General features: G+C 41.8%; 2 pseudogenes; one reads left to right on the forward strand and one right to left on the reverse strand.

Moving 5' to 3' along the window:
* LOC104233829 (7-deoxyloganetin glucosyltransferase-like) overlaps positions 1-24271 on the reverse strand; it is a 140512-nt pseudogene that overhangs the window by 79617 nt on the left and 36624 nt on the right.
* On the forward strand, positions 9939-11117 carry LOC104233838 (7-deoxyloganetin glucosyltransferase-like; annotated as a pseudogene).

Below are 24271 nucleotides of genomic sequence, written 5' to 3' on the forward strand. Positions count from 1 at the left end.
TTATCAGTTCTAAAATGATCCTCTCTTGGCACCCTATCTTTCCTTAGAACAAGGCAAAAGCATAAGTTTGGAGGGAGAGACGAGGAATGCAAAAGTGATAAAAGGTACAAAATGAAGAAAAGGAAAGGCAAATGAAAAATAAAGAAAATCCAAAGGTTCAAAAAGAAAATGAACAAAGTAGAAAAAAATGAAGGGATTCAACGAAAGTAAAAGATGAAAGGAATGGAAAGATTAGAAAGGAGAAAATGAATTGAAATGAACAAGAAAGAGTGACAGTGTGTCTCTCTAGCCCCTAAAGAAGAAGTAAATGACTCAAAGAGTCAAGAAAATGTGTGCCAAAATGAAGCAAATGAAGTTCTTAATGGATGATGAAACTTTCTTAGACCAATATATCCTATCCTGAACCAAAAACCTTCATTACATTCCCACAAAAGCCCTATATGATCTTGAGTTGAGTGAGCTTACATTAGAGGTGACTCATATAAGGGGCAAGCTTATGGTACTTAGAGCTAGACTTGTGACTTTCCTTTGAGAGAGATGAGTGTGTTTCCCACAATCCTCATTCTGAGTGCTACAATCTAAAAGTGAGGTTTGCTTATGGAGGGTTGAGGAGTATGAGTTTGGGTTCTACAGCGACCAATGTAACAAAAAGAGTTTCCTTGATGAGTTGAGTCAACCCTTGATGTTTTTGTGTCGCACTATTGTTGATAATGCATTTGAGTTGAGGGTAATTGTTAGTCCCAATTGATACTTGATGAGTTGAGTGAAACCTGCACAAGTTCAAAACCACATCAAAGCAGTGCTGCAGCATAAAATCCACCGCGGCCGCACAATACTCACCGCGACCGCGGTCCTTTTATTGCGGTCCGCGGTGGCAAGGATTCAGAAAGTTGGCATTTTGGGAATTCAAGCTACCGCGGTCCGCGATTTTATGCTACTGCGGTGCCTCCACTACGACAGCGGTCAGTTTACTACGGTCTGCGGTGGAAGAGTTTAGAGAGCCTGAAGTTTTACCAAAAGCTGAAGACCGCGGTCCGCGGTAGCCTGACAGCTGCAGCGGTTCATTTACTGCGATTCACGATACCTCCATCAGCGGCATTTTTGTCTAGAAAATTTGGCCTTGTATAAATACTTCTTTTTCATATTTTTTAGGTCATCTGGTCTTAGCAAAGCACGCTAACGACATTTTTAGTCTATTTTGAGTAACTTTGTAGCTAGCTTAACATTGAATCTTCAAATCTTAGCTTGTAAAATGGGTTATTCTTCATCTCAATATCCGATTTCTTCCATTATTATGAGTAGCTAGACCTATTAGCTAGGGTTGTGGCTCAACCCTAGTGTGGGTATTTGATGGGTCTCTTTTAGGGCTTAGATGTTTATGAGTGGTTGATATTTGACCTGATTTGTGTTTTCCATATTGAACTAGTGGTTGCAAACACTAATTTGTGCCTTTTTGACTTGGGCTCTTCTTGAGAAAGAGAGCTTGAGTCTAGAAAAATTTGGTCAACAAGGAATTGGGGCATATTCAAGATATTGATAGCCCCAATTAAATGGTTAAACTTAGAGATAGTAATACCCGACTTGAGCCTATATTGCTTGCACAATTTTGACACTCAATTGGTCTTGAGAAAGCCAATTAGAGCAAAGTCACTCAAGCTACCGAGAGGTCTATGAGTAGTTTCGTGCATTGACTATATCGCAATCCCAAACATAACAACTTTGCCTTAGGCTTTAGAACCCGTCAAGTAGTCACCTAGGGTAAAGTCACTTCCCTAGTGCCTTTTTACCCATTTAGAAAACCCTACAAACATATACACTTAGCTTAATTTCGCACATCATTAGTATAAAATTAGAAGTAGCAAACCAATAAGCATGATTGGAAGTGCAATTAAAAGCACCACGCACTACTAGCTTAGATAGGAATCCAACTCCAAATTCATCTAGCTCCCTATGGATTCGATCCCGACCTTCTCGGGTAAAAGCTGCATCGACCGCTCTTGCCACTCTGTAGTGGTGTAGGGTCGGAGCTGATTAGGGTACACCGTGAAGACGAACGATCTCGCAGATGTAAATCTCAGCTAACCGCTCTGAATAATAGCTAACTACCACATGAATGAAATGCGCTGACTTGGTCAGCCTGTCCACAATGACCCAAACTACATCAAACTTCTTTTGAGTCCACGAGAGTCCAACAACAAAATCCATAGTGATACGCTCCCACTTCCACTCAGGAATCTCTAACTTCTGAAGCAAACCATCAGGTCTCTGATGCTCAAACTTTACGCGCTGACAATTTAGACACCGAGCTACATATGTAACTTTATCCTACTTCATCTTCCTCTACCAATAATGTTGCCGCAAGTCCTGATATATCTTGGCAGCACTCGGATAAATAGAATACCTAGAACTGTGGACCTCCTCAAGAATCAACTCACGAAGTCCATCTACATTAGGCACACAAATACGACCCTGCATCCTCAAAACTCTGTCATCTCCAACAGTAACCTCCTTGGCACCACCGTGATGCACTGTGTCCCTAAGGACAAGAAAATGAGGGTCATCATTCTGCCGCTCCCTGATGCCCTCAAACAAGGAAGACCGTGCGACTATACAAGCTAGAATACGACTGGGCTCTAAAACATCCAACTTTACGAACTGATTGGCCAAAGCCTGAACATCTAATGCAAGCGGTCTCTCACCGACTAGAATGTATGCAAGGCCTCCCATACTCACTGCCTTTCTACTCAAGGCATCGCCCACCATATTGGCCTTTCTGGGATGATATAAGATGGTGATATCATAGTCTTTCAACAGCTCCAACCACCTCCTCTGCCTCAAATTAAGATCCTTCCGTTTGAATAAATACTGCAAGCTCCGATGATCCGTGAATACCTCACATGACACATTGTAAAGGTAGTGCCTCCAAATCTCTAGCGCATGAACAATGGCTGCCAACTCTAAGTCATGAATATGGTAATTCTTCTCATGAACCTTCAACTTTCGCGATGCATATGCAGTCATCCTGCCATTCTGCATCAATACTGCACCAATCCCAATACCAGATGCATCATAATACATCGTGTAAGATCCTGAACCTGTAGGCAACACTAATACCGGTGCCGTAGTCAAAGCAATCTTGAGCTTCTAAAAGCTCGCCTCACACTCGTCTGACCATTTGAACAGGGAACCCTTATAGGTCAACCTGGTCAATGGGGCTACTATAGATGAAAACCCCTCCACAAATTGATGGTAATATCCTGCCAAACCCAAGAAACTCCAGATTTTCGTAGCTGAGGTGGGTCTAGGCCAGTTCTAAACTACCTCAATATTCTTAGAATCCACCTAAATGCCCTCTACCGATACTACGTGCCCCAACAAAGCGACCGAGTCCAACCAAAACTCGCACTTTAAAAACTTGGCATATAATTGGCTATTCTCAGAGTCTGAAGTACAATCCGAAGATGTTGCTCATGCTCCCCTTGGCTAAGGGAGAAGATCAAGATATCATCAATAAACACAATCATAAAGGAATCCAAATAGGGCTTGAACACCCGGTTAATCAAATCCATAAATGCCGTTGGGGCATTTGTCAGCCCAAATGACATCATTAGAAACTCATAATGCCATACCAAGCCCGAAAAGCCGTCTTAGGGACATTGGATGCCCTAATCCTCAACTGATGGTAGCCAGACCTCAGGTCAATCTTTGAAAACACCTTGGCACCCTAAAGCTAATCAAATAAATCATTAATCTTCGGCAATGGATACTTGTTCTTGATGGTGACTTTATTCAACTGCCGGTAATCTATGCATATCCTCATCAATCCATCATTCTTCTTCACAAACAACACAGGCGCACCCCAGGGCGAGACACTAGGTCTTATGAAGCCCTTATCAAGTAAATCTTGCAGCTGCTCCTTCAAATCTTTCAACTTTGGCGGGGCCATACGGTATGGCCGAATATAAATAGGCTGAGTGCCCGAAGCCAAATCAATGGAGAAGTTAATATCTCTATTGGGTGGCATCCCCGGCAGATCTACAGGAAACACCTCTGGAAACTCACGAACAACTGGTACTGAATCCATGGAAGGAACTTCCGCACTAGAATAGCGGACATAGGCCAAATAAGCTAGACACCCCTTCTCAACCATATGCTGAGCCTTCATACAAGAGATAACCCTGCTTGTAGAATGGCCAAGGGTCCCTCTTCACTCTAATCGAGGCAACCCCGACAAGGCTAAGGTTACCATCTTGGTGTGACAATCCAATATAGCATGATAAGGTGACAGCCAATCCATACTCTAGATAACATCAAAATCTACCATATCAAGAAGTAGAAGATCTACTCTAGTCTCAAGGCTCCCGATAGTAACCACACACGAATGATATATATGATCTACAATAATAGAATCTCCCATAGGTGTGAACACATACACATGAGCACTCAAAGAATCACGAGCACAACCAGATATGTAGCAAAATAGGATGATGCGTAGGAATAAGTAGAGCCCAGATCAAATAGAACTGAAGCATCTCTATGGAAAACTAGAACAATACCTGTGATAACAACGTCAGATGACTCAGCCTCAGGCCTGGCTGGGAAAGCATAACATCGGGGCTGGGCCCCACCACTCTGAACTACATCTCTAGGACGGGCCCTAGCTGGTTGGCCTCTATCTTTAGTAGTCTGACCTCCACCTCTAATGGCCTGACCTCACCTCTAGCTGCCTCACTCCTACCTCTAGCTAGCTGAGCGAGCAGTGAAGCACCCGTTGCGGGGACCATGACACAAGAACCCTAATGTTGTGAGCTACTCGGTGCCCGAGGGCAAAATCTAGCAATGTGCCTCAAATCACTACAAGTATAACTGGACCTCGACTGTTGTGACTGCTGACCCTGAAACTAACCATGTTGACCTGAGTAACCACTCTAAAAACTCTGGAGCGGAGGTGCACTAATAGGAGTTGATGGTACACTATAGGCTTATTGGTCGGAATGAGACATATGAGGGTCGCGAGCACCTGGAGCATTGTGGAATGCCGCAAGCGCTGAATGAAATAGCTTGGGAGGATGGCCTCTACCAAAAGTAACCCTGCCTCCATACGAGGCACCACTGAACCCACTGAAATGATGTGGCCTCTTATCAGAACCTTGCCCTCTCTCCTGTGCAAGAACCACATCGATCCACTTGGCGACGTTAGCAACTGCTTGAAAAGAAAGCTCACCTCCGGTCTCCTTGGCCATCTGAATCCTGGTAGAGTGAGCGAGTCCATCAATAAACCTCGTCATCCTCTCCCTCACAGTAGGAAGCAAAAGAAGAGCATGAAGGGCTAGATCCATAAAACGGGTCTCATACTTAGTCACAATCATAGTGTCCTACTGGAGACGCTCGAACTGCTTGCGGTAATTCTCTCTCAGTGTGATAGGCAGGAACTTCTCTAAGAATAGCTGAAAGAACTAGTCCCAAGTAAGAGCAGGCGATCCAGCTGGTCTGGCCGATACAAAATCCTTCCACCATCTCTTGGCAGAACTTGTCATCTGAAACACAGCAAAATCGACCCCATTGGTCTCAACTATCCCCATGTTACGCAGTACCTCATGGCAGCGGTCAAGATAATCTTGTGGGTCCTCAGAAGGTGCACCACGGAAGTGAATTGGGAAGAGCTTGGTGAACTTGTCCAATCTCAATAAGCCCTCAGAAGACATGGCGGGCCTGTCACCGGCCTATGCCGCAATAACCGGTTGAACTACCCCAACTAGTAGGGTTACTAGAGTCTGATACTGGGGAGCCATCTGCTGCGGAGTGTGAGTAGCGGAAGTCTGTGCTCCTCCCCCAGCCTGAGAGATGGCTTGTGCCACCGGGAAGGTACCGATATGGGCCAAAATTTCCATAAGTCTCACCAAACAGACTAGAGCGTCCTGAAGCACTAGGGTAGCAATGAACCCCTCCGGGACCTGAGCTGGTCCAACAGGTATAGTCTGAGCTGGAACCTCCTCATCAAAATCCACTTGAGGCTCGAGTGCTGGTGGTGCTGCTCAAGCTCTAGGCTGAACTCTGCCTCAACCTCGGCCTTTGGCGCGACCTCGGCCTCGTCCTCGTCCTTTGTGCCTAGCAAGTTCTACCACTGGGGGCTCCGACTGCTGTCCAGCTGAAGATGTAGTACGTGTTCTCGCCATCTGCTCGTCACTTGTGAGACCTAGGCAACCTAGTGCTCTGATACCAACTTGTCACGATCCGGAATTTCCACCTTCGGGACTGTGATGTCACCTAACATTGCACTTGCTAGGCAAGCAGATGTTAGAGAATCTTTAAGCTAATTTTAAACAATTAAAATAAGTAAAACTAATTAAACTAAAATGAAACCAATACGAAATGCGGAATGACATAAAAACCGATAATATCTAAGTACAACCCAAATATGGTGTCATGAGTTCACGAGCTTCTAGATTTTTACAAATAGAGTCTGAAATAAGTACAGCTGTCTCGAATGAAAAGAACAATAAGTAGGAGGAAAGTGGAAGGGGACTTCAAGGTCTGCGGACGCTAGAAGATCTACCTCGACTCTCAAAAAGCTAATATGAGCTGAATCATCTTACGAACAGCTTGGACCAGTACTAAAATCTGTATAAGAAGTGCAGAGTGTAGTATGACTTCAACCGACCCAATGTACTCCGTAAGTGTCCAGCCTAACCTCGATGAGGTACTGACGAGGCTATGCCAGGACACCCATGTAAATAAACCTGTGCAGATAACAATACACATACAACATAACAACAGATAAAGGGTAAACATGTACTATTGGGGAGGGGGCATGCGAAAGGGGTACAAGATACGATAACTATAATAGGGAATGATAATAAGAAACAGTCAATAAGCCCTTAACCAGTAAAACGAATATACATAATGAATAAAGCTGCACGGCATCACCCTTCGTGCATTTACTCTCAACCTCACTATGAAACAGTAATAACGGCATGACATCACCCTTCGTGCTTTTACTCTAAATTTCATCATGAATCACTAGATACGACACGAAATAACCCTTCGTGCATTAACTCTCAAATACGGCACGACATCACTCTTCTTGCATTAACACTCAAATATGGCACGACATCACCCTTCGTGTATTAACACTCAAATATGGCATGGCATCACCCTTCGTGCATTAACACTCTCTCTTACGATATAACAATGACATATAACAATAGGGAGATAGAACAAACAAGAATAAGCCTTACGTCAATAATGGTTCCACAATACCAACCTCAACTTCGGAAAAAATACTCAATTATCACAGATAGACCATAAAACACGGAAAGAACGATCAATTTAATAATTAACTAGTCTAAACATGGATACATGATCAAAGAAAGCAATAAACTACAAGGACCAAGCCCTAACCGCATGCTTTAGCCCAACATCAAGGCATAAGTACTCCTCACCTCACAAATACGTTGTACCCAATATTTAAACAAGTAGCAAATAGGCAAACAAGTCCTAATCCCTCAAGTCAAGGTTAACCACGACACTTACCTCACTCCAAAGATCAACTCAAAGCTCAACCACGGCTTTGCCTTTCAAAAAAGCCTTGGAAACAACAAAATCTAGCAAATTACCAACCAAACAATTCAAAATAAGCCTTAGAAACTATCCACGAATGAAAGAAGTTCAATTTAGGTCATTATTGAAAAAGTCAACAAAAGTCAGCTCCCGGGCCCGCTTGGTCCAAACCCAAAATTCGGACCAAAACCCGATTGCCCATTCACCCCCGAGCCCGGTTATGCAATTTGTTTTGAAATTCGACCTTAATTTGAGGTCTAAATTTTAATTTTACAAAAGTTCCTAATTCTACCCAAACCTCCAATTTCTACCATGAAAATCCTAGATTTTAGGTTGAAATCTTGTGAAATGTTATGGAAGATTGAAAGAAAATACATTAGAATCATTTACCAATGAATTAGGGAAGAAGGCTCTTGGGAGAATCACCTCTAGGGTTCTCTAGGTTTGAAAATTTGAAAGAATAAGAGAAATCCTGTCTAACTCTGCTTTTGACCAGTTCCAGATGTCGCAATTGCGAATTGCGAACCCCGCAAATGCAAAAAATACATCGCAATTGTGAAGCCTTCGCATCTCTGCTGCCATCGAATTTGTGATGAAATGTTCGCAAATGCGAACTCTGGTCCATCCGCAAATTCGACATTTTGATCGCAATTGCGATCCCTTGCTGAGCCAGCCATCTTCGCAATTGCGACCAAGACAGGAACCTGAGTTCCTCGCAATTGTGAACACTAATCTCGCAATTACGAGGTCAGAGACCTGCACTAGAACTGAAGCACACCAGCATTTTTTCTAAGTCCAAACTCACTTCGTAGCCTATCTGAAACTCACTCGAGCCCTGGGGGCTCAAAACCAAACATGCACATAAGTCCAAAAACATCAAATGCTATTTTAACAACCAGACATCCGAATCACGTCAAACTTGCTCAGTTGATCATCAATTTTGATAGACAAGTCATAAATATAGTAATGGGTCTATACCGGGTTCCGGAACCAAAATACGAACCCGATATCAATATCGTCAAATATTAGTCAAATCTTTAAAGTCATTAAACCTTTAAACTTTCAAATTTTGACAAAAAGCGATAACTCGAGCTAAGGACCTCCGAATTCGATTCCGGGCATACGCTCAAGTCCCAAATCACGATACCGACCCATCGGGACTGTCAAAATACGGATCCGGGTCCGTTTGCTCAAAACGTTGACCGAAGTTAACTTAGATTTAAGGCAAAATTTCATATTTTATCAATTTTTAACATAAAAACCTTCTGGAAAAATACCTGGACTATTCTTGCAAATCGAGGAAGGCTCAAAGAAGCTACTCCCAAGTCTAGGTTTAAGACTCTAGATGACCTATCAGGTCATCACAATTCTTGAAGAAAATAAAATCTTGAAAATATTTGGTATTTGGGGGAGGGGGGGTGGGGAGGGGAGGAGAGCACAGAAACATGAAGATTTTAGAGAAGGGGATGAGGAGAACATAATAAAAATTTATTTTCCTAAAAAAAAAATTGTACTCTCTATCCAAATATTAGAAAATATTTTTCGGATAAAGTTTTTCACTCACCAACCATACAAGAAAAATAAGTGATAAAACCACTCATTTTCCAGGAAAACATTTTTTATGAAAAACATTTTCCTTTGTACCAAACACACCCCAAGTCCTCCAAATTCTTGTCGTCAACACGTTTCACAAGCAAACGCATGCAATGGTCAAGTGGCATCTACTGGAGGAAGAAGTGTTTGAAGTGATTCAAAAACTTCCTTCTATTAAGGCTCAAATGTATTGATAATAATAGCTGAAGCATTTTTTGATCTCTCTGTTTATTGTAGGACAAACTTAATCATGCAGTCATCTGCTTCTGTAGTTCTTATGAAATCTGGAAGATCCCTTAAGCAAAATTTGTAGTTCTTAAGCAAAATTAGAATGCTTTACCTGGTTTCAATTTTTTATGGATATTTACATGTAATTTTCTTTTAGATATGTGATAGTACCCCGTACAAAGAAAATTAATAAATTGCACCAAACCTATAATTCGAGTCAAACCCGAAAATCCGAAAAAATTGAAAAATCTGAGAATGAAAAGTCCGACTTTGTTGGTTTGGTTGGTTAATAGATTTAAAACTCTGACACTATTGGTTTAGTTTGGTAATTAAAAAATCTGAACCAACCCAACCTATGTACACCCTTATCTAATACGATAGAATATTTTTCTACTGACCAGTGCATAAAAGCTAACTACTCTGAAATATTAGTACTTCATATCATCCCTTGTACAACTTCTCTTTCTTTTATTTTTTTTCCGTTCTAATTTCTTCAACAATTTGGAGAACCCATATGGATATCTTCCTTTTGTTTACGAGGGATTTGGAGAACCCATATGGATATCTTCCTTTTGTTTACGAGGGCTATGTATCATATTTTCAATAATTTGTGGAAATACGAGCTTAATTGGAGTACAATTCAATGGCAATTAGTCACAGCACTTGAACTTTTTGTACTTACTAAATTACGTTAGTCTAATAGTCTTTTCCAGTTTTTTTTTTTTTTTTTTTGAAAGGGAACTTTATTCCTTAGCTGTCCAGCTATAAATATCTGGAAGATAATTGTAGTTTTTTTTTTTTCAATCTGGAAATTAGTTACAGTTCTTTTTATTGGTTTAATTTCAGATCATAGTTATTTGACGAACGGCCATTTAGACACCATTATAGATTGGATATCAGGCATGGAAGGAATCTGTCTTAAAAATCTGCCAAGCTTCATCGGATACGCAGTCAATGAACCTAGCTATATGGTAATCAAATTTATAATGGAAGAAATCTTGGACAAAATTCCCAAAGCTTCAGCACTCAGTTTAAATACTTTCGATGCGCTGATGTTCTGAAGCCAATTTCAACCCTGTTCCCAACGGTTTATACTATTGGACCCTTTCACTCTTTCTTGAATAATCTAACTCAATACGAAGATTTGAAATCAATTGGATCAAATCTACGGAAAGAAGATACTCACTGTCTCAAATAGCTCAACACTGAAAAACCAAATTCAGTTGTATATGTGAATTTTGGAAGTATTACTGTATTGACCCCCGAGCAGCTAGTTGAATTTGCATGGGAACTTGCTAATACCAAATTGAATTTCTTGTGGATTATTAGATTGGATATAGTCAAGGGTGATTCTGTCATTTTGCCATATGAATTTCTCGTGAAGACTAAGGAAAGAGGTTTATTAGGTGGCTGGTGTCCTCAACAACAAGTTTTAAGTCACCCGTCAATTGGAGGATTTTTAACACTCTGAATGGAATTAGACATTTGAAAGTATATCATTTGGTGTGCCAAAGTTGTGTTGGCCTTTCTTTGCGGATCAACAAACAAACTGTTGGTTTGTTTGTAATCGTTTGGGTGTAGGGATGGAAATTGATAGCAATGTGGAGAGGGAAGTGACAGAAGAACTTGTTAAAGAGCTGATGATTGGAGAAAAAGATATAGAGATGAAAGAAAATGCATTGAAGTGGAAGAAGTTGACAGAAGAAACTATCTTTTCTGCACTCGATCCATGGTAAACCCAGCATCGCCAACATCACGGTCTTAGCGTGACAATCTAGAACAGCATGACATGGAGAAAACCAATCCATCTCCAAGATCACGTCGAAATCAACCATACTGAGCAGTAAGGGATCAACCCTGGTCTCCAATCCCCCAATAGTCACTACACATGACTGATATACACGGTCCACAACAATAGTGTCACCCACCAGCGTAGCTACATGAACAGATGAAACTAAAGACCCACGGGGCATATCCAGATAATGAGGAAAGTACGATGATACATACGAATAAGTGGAACCAGGGTCAAATAATACAGAAGCATCCATGTGGCATACTGAGACAATACCTCTGATCACTGCATCTGAAACAACATCATCTGGTTTGGCAGGGATAACATGGAATCGGGCCTGACCGCCACCTGGTCGGCCTTCCCCTCTAGGGTGACCCTTAGCTATCTGGGCCCTACCCCGAGCTGGCTGGGCGGGTGGTAAAGTAACTTGTGCGGAAGTTGCATCCTAACTCCTCTGCTGTACTGGACCTCCTAGGCTACGGGGACACTGCCTCCAAATGTGACCAAACTCCCCGCACTCGAAGCAACAACCCGGTGATGGTGGTGGGGACCGAAGGGGCCCCTGAGCACTTGGGTAACTGCTAGAAGGATCTGGCATAGATGAACTCTGAACCGATAGAGCATGGGACGAACTCTGATATGGAAGGGCACTGAGAGATCGTTGACCATGGCGAGCACTGTATGAACCAAAACTTGATGATGCACAAAGGTGAACTGGACGAGCCATCTGTGCAGGCCTATAAGGGCGACCCCTACTATGGTAAGATTTCCCCATAAAGAACACCACTGAAACCACCCGAACCTCGAGGCCTCTTGGCCTCCCTCTTCTCATGATGCTGACTACGGACCATTTTTATCTGCTGAGAAATATCAACCACATCATCGAAAATAGCACCACATATCCTTTCCCGAGTCATAAGCAACCGCAGCTGATATGTGAGGCCATCAATGAACCTCCTAATCCTCTCCCTATAAGTGGGAACCAACCAAACTTCATGACGAACCAACTCTAAAAACTCATCTCGTAAAGTGAAAAGTAGTGAAGGAGACCCCACAGGTCTCCAGAATACCGGCCTTGCGAAGAATCCGCTGGCACTTATCCAAAGCCCTGAGCATTTTCAGACTCTGCGCCGCTAAATGATGGAAGCTGAAGCCTCCCAAATCTCTCTATCCTCCTCTGCTCATCATCAATCATAACGGGACTCACTTGGGCCTGAGCAGCTACAACCGGCTGGGCTGGTAGTACCCATGGTGTCTGAAGTCCAAGCACTTCACTCGGTAGTTTGAGGGCATGAGTAGCTCCGTATATTGTATTATAACTTGTGTGAATCATCGGTTTTGGTTTTCAGGTTATTCGAAATTGATTTAGAAGAACGATTCTCAACTAGGAAGCTTTAAGTTAGAAGAGTTGACCAGGTTTGACTTTTGTTAATTTGATCTCGGAATGGAGTTTTGATGATTCTGTTAGGTCCGGATGGTTATTTCAAACTCGGACGTATACCCGGATTTGCATTTGGATGTTTCTAGAAGATTTCGGCATAAATTGGCGAAAGTTGAAAATTTGAAGGTTTAGAAAGTTCATAAGTTGATTGAGAGTTGACTTTGAGGATATCGGATTTGGACTGTGGTTTTGGGAATTGGAATAGCTTCCTTATGTCAATTGGGACTTGTGTACAAAATTTAGGTTCATTCCGGGTTGATTTGGTATGTTACTGCGCGTTTTGGAAGTTAAAAGTTCAAAGTTCAATGATTTTTGATTTGAGGTGTGATTTGTAATTTTTATGTTGTTTGATGTGATTTGAAGCTTCGAATAAGTTCGTATCGTGTGATTTAAGACTTGTTGATATGATTGAATGGGGTCTCGAGAGGTTCGGGTGTGTTTTGGATCATTGGTTGAGAAACTAGTTAAGGATTTGGAGTTTGACTATGGTCAATATAGGGTCAAGATGACATCTTTTCGGTATTTTGAGTGCGCGAGCAGGTTCGTAGCATATTTTATGATTGTCACAACCCTGGTTCGCCCTCCATGAACCATCGTGATGGCATCTAGTCTCTACGACTAGGTAAGCCTAAAATGCGGAAGATAAACCAAATTTGCAGAAAAAAAGGAAACACAATTTAAAACATAAATAGTGTAATAAAACAGCATTTGAAAGTGCCACTCGGCATACACAGTACCAACTTTCATAAACTAATACATTTTCCCAAAACTCGAAATCCCATGAATCACAAGCTACGAATATAATAAAAATGCTCTAACTCCAGAATGTCTACATCAACGGAAAAGATAGAAGGGCTATCACTACAAGATAGAATGGAAAGGGCGGATGCGGCAGATGTACCTCGAAGTCTCTAGAGCAGTTTCCTCACCTCAAGAGTTATAGGACTGAGTCGAAGTACCTAGATTTGCACATGAAAAACATGCGCAGAAAGGGAATGAGTACATCACAGCGGTACTCAGTAAGTGCCAAGTCTAATGTCGGTCGGGTAGTGACAACGAAGGTCAGGGCCCTACTGAGATTAAATAAATATAGAGATGGCAGAATAAGATAGGCAGTACAATTGAGAATCTACAGTAAGAATTTAATACAGGATAATAAGGAATACAATAACTGAAACAGAGATAGAGACAATCACAAGGAAATACCACTCATAACAAGGATGATAACCGGGGATCTCTCAGTATCCTCAATATATATGTCTGGGATCTCTTGGTATCCTCAATATATACAAGGGATCTCTTGGTATCCCGAGGATCTCTTGGTATTCTCAATATATGCTAGGGATCTCTTGGTATCCTCAATATACGTTCCAGGGATCTCTTGGTATCCCGCACCTCAGTTCAAATCATAAATACGTACAGGGAATCTCCCGGGATGTCGTCCCGTAGGTAAAACACATAGCAGCAACACAAGAATACTCAATTAAGCTCAATTTCGTACCAAGTAAAATAGGTAATTCTAATTTACATGCATCACATAATTCAATTAAGGAAGTTTAAGAAAATAAACATTCAAGTCAATTAGACATGCTTTTTCTAAGCTAACAGCAGGTTTAAATTGCAAGTAAAATGAAACAGGAAAATGGAATACAATTGAAATTACTTAAAGAAAAATCGGATTTTCAATAATTAGCTCAAGTACGCACTCCTCACCTCACGTACAGGGCATTTCAATTATCAATATACCAAATCCTAAGGGGAAGGTCCCCCACACAAGGTTAGGCAAGCCACTTACCTCGAACCAGCTCAAATCCGAAACCACGCTCTTGCCACGAGTATTCGACTCCAAATGGCCCAAATCTATTCAATTCAATTTCATAATGTAAATAACACTTCAAGTAACTGATTCTACAAAGAAATTCTAAGTTAATACGCGAAATTAGGTAAAATGATCAAAACGCCCCTCGGGCCCACGTCTCGGAATCGGGTAAACTTTACATTTCTAGAATTCCCACATTCTCACGAGTTCAGTCATACCAAAAGTACCAAAATCGGACCTCAAAGGGTCCCTCAAATCATCACTCAAAAGTCTCTAATTAGTCAAGTCCTAACCCCTAATTTACCACTGATTTTCCTTAATTTTTTATGCTTAAATTGATAAAAATTATTCCAACAACGACTTAGGGACCAAAGACCTTACCCCAATGAACTCCTCTGAAAATTCCTCTTGAAAAATGCTCCCCAAGCTTCTTCCCGTTTGAAAAGAGATGAAAAATGACTAAATTTCGCGAAGGCAAGTATTTATATGTTTCTGCCCAGCGATTACCACATTTGCGGTCAAGGGAGCTCACCTGCGATCCCGCACCTGCGGAAGAATGCATCGCAGGTGCGAAAAGTCACTTAACGGGATGGGTCTGCATCTGCGGTCGCTTGACCGCATATGCGGTACCGCATTTGCGAAAATCTAGCCGCACCTGCGGATCCAGGAGCTCTGGGCCAATCTTGCTTCTGCAGCTCCGCACCTATGGTCCCACACTCGTAGGTGCAGTTATGACAGAAAACTAGCAGCTGAAGTTGCAAATCCAAACTCCAAAATCCTTCCATCAACCATCTGAAATCATCCTGAGGCCCCCGGGACCTTAACCAAAGGCACCAACAAGTTTAATACCACTGTCCAAACTTATACCAATCCTTAAAACACCTAAAACAACATCGAAACGACGAATCAATCACGGATTCAAGGCTAAAAATTCCAAATTTCTAAAAATACGCTTTAGATAAAAAAGTCCATCAAGCCTCGTCCGAATGACCTGAAATTTTGCACACACATCACATTCAACACTACAAAGCTACTCCAACTTCCAGAATTCTATTCAGAACCTTGGATCAAAATCTCACTATCGAACAGGAAACTTCAAAATTCGACTTTCGGCATTTCAAGCCTAAATTAGCTACGGACCTCCAAAACACAATCTGATCACGCCCCTAAGCCCGAAATCACCCAATGGAGTTAACGAAGCCATCAAAATTCCATTCCGAGGCCGTCTTCATAATGTTCTGACTTTGGTCAACTTTCCAATACTTATGCTCTCATTTAGGGACTAAGTGTCCCCAAACCCTCCGAAACTCAAAACCGAGCATCCCAACAAATAAAAATAGCAGAGATAACCACGGGGAAAGTAGTTAAGAGGGGATCGAGGCGTAAATTCTTAAGACGACCGGCCGAGTCGTCACAATGATTGAAACGCATATATGGTTTGTGTCCGGGCGGTTCCAAATGATTTTTGGATGCTAAAATGAACATTCTTTCGTTTCTGATTTTCTGATATAAAATAATTACGAAAATATCAATTTTTATACCTTAAATTTTTAGACTTCATTTAAAACTTTAAAACATCATATCTCCTTCATTTTTAGGTCAAATTGGGTGATTCAAAAGTCTAACTTGACTGAACTTTCACAAGGAAGCCATTTGAGGCATCGAGAATGAGTTTTGAGATTGTTTGGCACATAAAACAAGGAAGAAAAACTGAGCAAAAATATTTAATACCAAGGGTTTGTTCATTTGGTCATATTTTGAGTTGGGGAGCTCGGATGTGGGCAATGTTTGAGGCGATTTTCACCATATGAATTGGTTTCGAGCCGTTCAGTGGCCAGTATGCACGAATGGCATTTTGGAGCATCGTTTGTCTTGCTCGGTATTAGATTTGGCTTGTTCGAGGTAAGTAACACTTCTAAACTTGGTGTTGAGGGTATGAACCCCTGAATTACGTGTTATGTGATTAGTGTTGAGGTGACGCGCATGCTAGGTGACGGGCGTGTGGGCGTGCACCGTGTAGATTGTGATTTAGTCGATCTCATGGAACTATGCAGCTATCTTATCTGAACATTTCTACTGTACTCTATGTGTTAGAGCATCTGCGCTGTAATTGATGCTAGAAATCATGTTTAGGCTATACGCCGTTACTAGTGGGACCCATAGTGGTCGTTCTTTGTTGTTGAGTTATTTTCTTTATTTCAGTTATGTACTCAGTTGCATTCATCATTATATATCATATCTAAGTCTCTGTTATTGTTTATTGTCACATCTCATATCATTATTTTGGACTGCCCATCATGAGTGTTGTGAGTTGAGAGACTGAAGAGATTGATGACTGAGTAAGGTTGAGGGTCTGATTGTGAGGATATTGACACTACAACATGTGAGTTGTTCATGCAGCACGTGAGTTATCAGTGCGGATTATAGTGCTTGGGCTGAAGGAGCCCCTCTGGAGTTTGTACACACCCTAGTGAGCGCAGTTGATTATATATATATATATATACGCATGTGTGTGTGTGGATCAGGCAGCATGGGGGATCAGGTTGCACGCCGCAACGATATATATGGATCGGGTTGCACGCCGTAATAATATATATGGATTGGGTTGCATGTCGCAACGAGCTTTATGGCTATGTATATGTTAATTGGGTTGCACACCGCAACGAGACTTATGGCTATATATATGTGAATCAAGTTGAACGCCACAACGGGCATTATGACTATATGTGAATCGGGCTGCATATCGCAGCAAGTAGTGTACAATGCTGAGTGACTGAGTGTGCTGAGTATTGAGCATGGTGAGAAAGAATGCGAGACAGTGAGATTGAGTACTCTGAGAGTGTGACTACATGAATTCATCATTGAGATGCATTGCATTTGACATGCGTACTTGAGATACATACATAGAGATTCATTTCATTCTACTATCCGGTTTAGGTGACACTCATAATTTCACCTATATATTTACATGTAGGCATAGAGAGGTACTTTCCTCATGCTATCTGAAGTTGAAATATCTTATTTATTTTTGATTTTTTTTTTTGGGAAAAATTCACAGTTTTCAAACTTACTCATATTTCTGGCAATTTTGGTAAGAGATTTGGGTTTTTACTGTTATACTTGAAAAGCATGCCTATTTTCTGGAATTGTGATCGAGCTGAACATTTTATATCTGAGTTACTTCTTTTACTACTTGCATTATGTTGTTATGAACTATTGTTGGATATTGGAGTTGGACACCGACCTATGTTCCAACTCATCACTACTTTCAACCTAAGTTTAGGTTTATTACTTATTGAGTACATGGGGTCGGTTGTACTCATACTACACTTCTGCACCTTGTGTATAGATTTGGATGCTGACGTTGTTGTGTATGTGTGCCGACTGGGCCATTCATCTCATGAGTTACCGCTTTGTTTTCCCCATTTCTGCTTCTTTATGCTTTGTGTATCCGTGTTATGTGGTATCGGGTTGGATGGATCGAATTCAAAATGATTTTGGTAAGGTTTGAGACACTTAGTCTCTATTAAGGAAGCTTAAGTTGGAAAAGTTAATCGGACGTTGACTTATGTGTTAGAGGGCTCGGATGCGAGTTCTGATGGTTCAGTTAGCTTCGGGAGGTGATTTGGGACTTAGGAGCGGGATCAGAATGAGTTTTATAGGTTCAGAGTAGATTTAGGCTTGAATTGGCGAAGTTGATATTTTGGCGATTTTCGGTTGGTAGGCGAGATTTTGATATAGGGATCAGAATGGAATTCCGAGAGTTGCAGTAGTTCTGTTGTGTCATTTGGGATGTGTGTGCAAAATTTCAGGTCATTCGAACGTAGTTTGGTTGGGTTTTTGATCAAAAGCAGAATTTGGAAGATTTTGGAAACTTAGGCTTGAATCCGAGGTGTTTTGGTTGATTTGATGTTGTTTAAGGTGTTTTGAAGATTGGTACAAGTTTGAGTAAGGTTTTGGGATATGTTGGTGCCTTTGGTTGAGGTCCCAGGGGCCTCGAGTGGTCAATCGGACCATTTCGTGAAGTTTGGAATTGCAGAAATCTGATGTTCAGTGTTGCAGACAATAGAGACCTTCGCATTCGCAAAAGGGGAGCCGTGATCACGAAGGGTTAGATGGTCAAGGCTGGATTTTGGCCTTCGCGTTCGCAAGAAAGGTTTCATGTTCACGAAGGGCTGGGAAGTGATGCATCGCGTTCGCGAGAAGGGTAGCACGTTCCCGTAGAGGAATTGGATCAGCTGGGTTTGTGGTCGAGTTGTTCATCGCGTTCGCGAGAGAGGGAGTGCGTTCGCGAAGAGTAAGTCTTAGGAACCATCACATTCGCGATGGCCTTGTCGCGTTCGCGTAAGAGGATTTTGGTCAAAGTCATTTTTGTGTTTCGCGAACGCGAGGCATTGACCGTGTTTGCGAAGAAGGAACTAAATGCCTGGGCAGAAAGTTTTTAAGGTCGTCTTGTGCGCGACTGTGGGGTTTTTTTCCTCCATAGTTGGTCGTTTTTGGATCTTTTTGAAGGAGATTGAAGAGGGATTCAAGGGGGAACAATTGGAGGTAAAAATTTTGGACTTAAAACTCGATTCTAATGTGAATTCCAGCTAAATAATCATGGAAATTAAGCCAACAATTGAAGAACTAGGGCTTGGAAATTTAGACATTTGATTGAGGATTTGAAGGACTATTTGAGGTCGGATTTCAGAACTTTTGATATGTATGAACTCGTGGAGAGATAAGGAATCTATTGATGTAAAAATTATCGAATTTCGAGATGTGGGCCCGGGGTCGGGTTTTGGTAATTTCGGGATTTGTGTCGTATTTTGATTATTTTCGCTTGGGCTTCGTTCCCTTAGCATATTTTGACATCCTCGTTCAGATTTTGGATATATTCGACGCGAGTGGAGGCCGATTCGAGGGGCAAAGGCATCGCGAGCTAGAGATTTGACCGATTCGAGGTGAGTAATGATTGTAAATGATGTTCTGAGGGTATGAAACCCCGGACTTGCACATCGTTACGCTTTATTGAGGTGACACACACGCTTGATGACGAGCATGGGGTCGTGCACTATTGGGGATTGTGACTTAGTCCATCCCAAATAACTATTTTACCGCGTATTTGATTGAAATCTATTTGCTATCATCATGATTTGGACTGAATGTCATATTTGGGTCTTGTGCCAACTATTTGAACCATTCGGGGATTTATACTTGAACTCAGTCATGTTATATTTTACTGTTTTCGTACTCAGCCATGTTTACTCTATTTTAACACTTACATGATCTTTTAAATGATATTTTTGGGCTTTGAATCATGATTTACTATTGCCTGAGTGGCTTGTGAGGATTTTGACTGAGTAAGGCTGAGGGCCTATGTTGTGAGGAAATATTTGATACTGATTATGAGGCCGAGGGCCTAAGATATGTATGCCACGAGGTGGCTTGATTGATATGAGGATGAGGGCCTAGTGATGATGCTACGAGGTGGCTTGATATTGCGCTTGGGCCGTAAGGGGCCCCTCCAAGAGTCTGTATACCCCCGTGAGCGTGGGTATTCATTGTGATGTGACATTGAGCCCAAGGGGCTGGTATTGTTCTATGTGATTGCCCGAGGGGCTGGTACCGTTCTGGGATGTTGCCCGAGCGGCGGATTTATTGATACTGTGCCTGAGGGGCGAACCTTTATATGTTTACTTTTCATAATTGACTGTCAATTACCTGCTTAATTATTGAAAAAAGGCTTTTCATGAAACTATGTTTGAGTTAAAGAATTTTACCTATCTTTCACTGGTTTACTGTTTTTAATTGTTTTACTGCTTCATTATAGAATACTTTGTGCCTTACGTGATTTCTTGCTTTCATTCTTTATTTATATTTGTTACTCACTGAGTTGGAGTACTCACTTTACTCCCTGCACCCCTGTGTGCAGATTCGGGCATTGTGAATCCTGCTAGTGCGAGTTGAGAGTTCCCGGCTGATATCGGAGTCCACGAGCTAGCTGCTTGACGTCTGCAGTCCCGTGTTTCTCCTCCTTTATCATTTCTATCTCTTTTCGGACATTTGTACTAGCTTATAGACTTAGCAGACTTGTATTATGACTTATAGATGCTCATGACTAGTGACACCCCAGTATCGGGCTATGTTGGGTTATCCTTCCGTATATTTATGATATTATCTGCTACTTAATACTATTAAATCATATTTTAGACTGTTTTCTTGTTGTTTAACTGTTTAACATCGAATTGGGAATAATTGGCTGGCGTTGTCTTCATGAGAGGCATCATCACGAACGGGTTCGGGTTTAGGGTCGTGATAGTGTGATGAGAGCTAGCATTGAAATTGTACATGCATTCCGGTTATAGCTGGCTCTTGTTCATGGTAGCTCTAGACTTATGAAAATCTATTTATGTATAATTCAGACAAATGATTTGTTTATTTTTACACTAGCTTTGTAATTCTAATTCTTAGAAGCTCATGATTTGTACTACTAGTCCTCGGGAATTCTTGTATAAAAGCAATTTTATTATCATTTCTTTCTCGAAAAATCTCATAGATTTGGTTGGTTGTTATTTGGCTTACCTAGCGGGTTGGGTTAGGTGTCATTACGACTAGTAAGATTTTGGGTTGTGACAATCACCTGCTCTAGAGTACGGGCGGCGGGAGTTTTAGCACCTCCCCCGTCCTGAGAAGTGGCTTCTAGGGCTGGAACAGAGACCGCTTGAGCAAGGCTGGTGCACACCGTCAAAATCTGAGCCAAAACTTCCTGACGGCCTGGAATCACAATGGGCACAGCTGGTGCCTGATCTTGTCCCACTAGCTCCACCGTATTTGGTACCTGCTCCTGAGCTAGAGCGACTAGTGGATCTGCAGGTGCTGCTCTAGCTGTTGAACGAGCTGCACCTCTACCCCTACCACGGCCTCGGCCTCTCAGGGCCCTAGATGGTGGCACTGGTGGTTGTCCGTCCTGTCCGGTAGAATGTGTCCTCACCATCTAAGAGAGTAGAATACAGAAGTTTAGTTACCGGAATCAACAAATCTACATGATAAGAATACAAGAATTTGAAGTTTCCTAAGGGTTCGGCAGCCACAACCCAAATCTAAGGTTAAGTTTCCTAAGGTTATGTAATCTAGGCTCTGATACCAACTTGTCACAACCCAAAACTTAGCTTGTCGTGATGGCGCCTAATGTGGTATTAGGCAAGCCGACACCTCAAAACTTTTCCAAACACTTTTAAATGAAAAATAAAATAACACAGGTTTAAATCATCAAAACTCTCAAAGACTGGATAGAAAGTCAAGACCCAATACGGAAATTCCCAACATCAGGGTATCACTAAGTACATGAGCGTGTATACAACACAAGTCTGCAAATACTGTCCATGAAAGACTAAAACTAAATACTTAAGGTTGAAAGATAGGAAAGGAGAGACAAGGTCTGCAAATGCCGGGCAGCTACCTTGGAATCTCCAAAAGATCAAGCTACAAAGAGAATTCGAAACCCACCGTGTCCAGACACACCTGGATCTGCACACGAAGTGCAGGGTGTAGCGTGAGTACAACCAACTCAGTATGTAACAAGAAAAAATAATAGACTGAAAGTAGTGACGAGCTTCACGAATATAGTTCAATTACAGAAATTACAACATGGGAAAATAGGCATGCTTTCGAGTTCGACAATTAAGGCCAAAAGAGTTAATTCACGTCAAGTTCACTTGAAACAGGATATAATATTTTTCAGAAATTATATGATAGTGATATATGACAGCTGAAGTACAATAGTAATGAAATCAAGTGCAAAATCTCAAAGCAATAGTGACTCAGTCCTCCCATGCACACCAACCTCACAGTCACTCATTCCTCACAATCTCTCATTCTTCTCAGTCGCTTGGCACATGGTACTCGTACTCAGTAGGTACCTGCGCTCACTAGGGGTGTGTACAAACTCCGAAGGGGCTCCTTCAGCCCAAGTAGCTATAACATGCCAATCATGGTATAAATCGATAAAACATGATGCGTGCGCACCACTCTCATAAATATCCTCACAATAAGGCCCTCGGTCTCACTCAGTCATCAATCTCTCTAGCCTCTCGGGCTCTCAATAATCATGATAATAAGCCCAAACATCGATGATATAATGTATCAATAAAGAACAATAGAAACTGAAATATAATATGCAAGTAAAACAACGATTGAATATAAAACAACAATTTATCAAATAATTCAACATGTGACATGACCTTTATGGGCCCCTACAGTACCAAAACATTTCCTAAACATGATTTGCAGTTCAATTTCTATAACACATGAAGAATATACGAATAACAATAGAGTATTCAACTATACAATTCCATGGAATTGACCAAGTCTCAATTCCTACTGTGCACGCCCACATGCCCGTCACCTAGCATGTGCGTCACCTCAACACCAATCACATGATACGTAATACGGGGTTTCATGCCCTCAGAACCAAATTTAGAATTGTTACTTACCTCAACTCGTGCAAATCTCTACTCCAACATACCCTTGCCTTACAAATCAGCCTCCAATGCCCCGAATCTAGCCACAGACAGTTCGGTACAATCAACACGAGCTAAAAGAATCAATTCCAAAAGAAAGTACTAAGTTATTAATCAAAGTCAAAAGTCGACTCCAAAGCCGCCCCCATTTTACATCTCGGAATTCGATAAAAGTCACAAAATCCAAAAGCCCATTCATCCACGAGTCTAACCATACAAAATTTTCCAAATTCTGACACTAAATCGTCACCCAAATCCCAAATTAAGCTCTCCAAATCCCTAGCCTCAAACTCCCAAATTCCACCTTAAATACATACAAACTAGGTAGGAAATTCAATGGAGAAACAAGATTATCAAACAAAAATGAGCACAATTGACTTACCTCAAGAAACCCCTCCACAATCCTCTCAAAAGTCGCCCAATCCCGAGCTTGAAATATTCAAAATGAAGAAAAAATCGGAAACCCTTGCATTTAAGGTTCTATCCAACCTTTTCTCTTCTGCAAAAACTTAACCGCATCTGCATCGTTGAAGCGAAAATCCTCTCGCTTTTGTGGTGAACCACTGGAGCTGGGCCTCCGCTTCTGCGATCCTACCCTCTCATCTGCGCAATCGCAGGTGCGGAATTCCCATCGCACCTGCGCAAACTCCCCCACTGGCCAACTCCGCTTCTGTGCCCATCACACCGCATCTACGATCACGCAGGTCTGGAAAATCCTCCACACCTGCGACCACAATCTTCCCTACTCCTAGCCACATCTGCGCTCCTCAGCTCGCACCTACGACCAAATCTTCGCAGGTGCAATTGCACTAGAAGACTCCCAGCTTCAGCAGTCTTTCAAACTCCTAATTCGATCTGTTAACCAACCGAACTCCACCTGTGGCCCCAGGGACCTCAACCAATTATACCAACCAGTCTTAAAACACGATATGGACTTAGTCTAGCCTTTAAATCACATCAAACAATATCAAAAACCCGAATTGCACCCCAATTCAAGCCTATTGAAACTAAGGAAATCCAACTGCTTCAAACGATGCCGAAACCTATCAAATCATGTTCGATTGACCTCAAATTTTGCACACGTGTCACAAACCACACCACGGACCTGCTTAAACTCCCGAAACCCCAATCCGAGCCCGACATCCACAAAGTCCACTCTTGGTCAAATGTTTAAATTTTCAACTTCCGTCATTTCAAGCCTAATTCCACTACAGACCTCCAAATCACTATTCGGACACGCGCCTAAGTCCAAAATCACCCGACGGAGCTTGCGGAACCATCAAAACTCCATTTCGGAGTCATTTACATATGAGGCAACATCCGTTCAACCTTTT

This window comes from Nicotiana sylvestris, chromosome 4 (assembly GCF_000393655.2).
Source record: "Nicotiana sylvestris chromosome 4, ASM39365v2, whole genome shotgun sequence".
Classification (NCBI taxonomy): domain Eukaryota; kingdom Viridiplantae; phylum Streptophyta; class Magnoliopsida; order Solanales; family Solanaceae; genus Nicotiana; species Nicotiana sylvestris.